The sequence below is a fragment of the Octopus bimaculoides genome, chromosome 24 (genome assembly GCF_001194135.2).
Source record: "Octopus bimaculoides isolate UCB-OBI-ISO-001 chromosome 24, ASM119413v2, whole genome shotgun sequence".
In the NCBI taxonomy this organism is placed as follows: domain Eukaryota; kingdom Metazoa; phylum Mollusca; class Cephalopoda; order Octopoda; family Octopodidae; genus Octopus; species Octopus bimaculoides.
In genome coordinates, this window is record NC_069004.1 from 11,076,571 (window position 1) to 11,077,542 (window position 972).

A 972-nucleotide genomic window follows, 5' to 3' on the forward strand; every position below is an offset into this window, starting at 1 on the left:
GGTATTTCTAGCAAGTCGAGTGACTACGTACATGCTACCTGCTTTACGCAACAGTTGTTTTGACGTTCCTTTTGTCGAGTCTCAATTCATGTACAATTATTTTATTTAGCGAATTAAGTCTCGTTTTTGGTTGTTTTAATGGTGGTGGTGGTGGTGGTGGTGGTGATGGTGGTGGCGATGGTGGTGGCGGTGGTGAATAACAAAACAGCAAAGTAGGACGTAATCTTGTGACCTAAAATAGGTGTTTATATCGGTAAAAAATACATGATTACAAACAAAACACGCATACACACAACTTATATACACAACCTTAAATCGCAAAATATTCCATGCACCCTATCCTGGTCCATAGTAAGCGAGGCTACCCCATACAATGCAAACATTTGAAAATGTAAGTTATGTCTAAAAGAATCATTAATTATACTTAGCCTTCATAAATTCTCATTATTTAATAGATTCTCTGATGTAATTTATTCTTGTAAACATAGGTACTACTCATCTTTCATGCACCTTGCTAAATCAATGAAATCCCATAACTTCAAGTATCCATACCCAAAATGACCTTAAACAAAGTCAGCCAAGCAATCTACTACTTAAAAAAAATACTACACCCCTCTTATTCTTTCCCATACACACATTTCCAAATTCTTCCAAATTCTTCTAATCCACTACTTTCCACTTCCCTCTTAGCCTCCCCACCCTTCCCACTTTCAAAAAGTACTTAACACTACTCCACTCCTTTGAAAACTACCCCCCACCCTCGTAAACATAAGGACACAGGAAATGTGTCAAGGCCGACAGGAAGCGGTGCAGCTTCCTAATGCTAAATAGCAGTAGTATGATTCCCTTATTGGGACTGTCACGTTAAGTTGACAGTATACAACTACTTTATCGTATCACTACTGCTTAAGTCTCTCTGAGAGATTTAGAAATGTATCATTTCTAATTTATATATATATACTTAATCGATTC

At 37.1% G+C, this 972-nt stretch overlaps 1 protein-coding gene across 2 annotated transcripts in view; it reads left to right on the forward strand.

The window, feature by feature from the left end:
- The window catches only part of LOC106872320 (solute carrier organic anion transporter family member 1A3), a 14,649-nt gene that overhangs the window by 12,655 nt on the left and 1,022 nt on the right, over positions 1 to 972 (forward strand). The gene's annotated exons all lie outside the window — the stretch shown is intronic.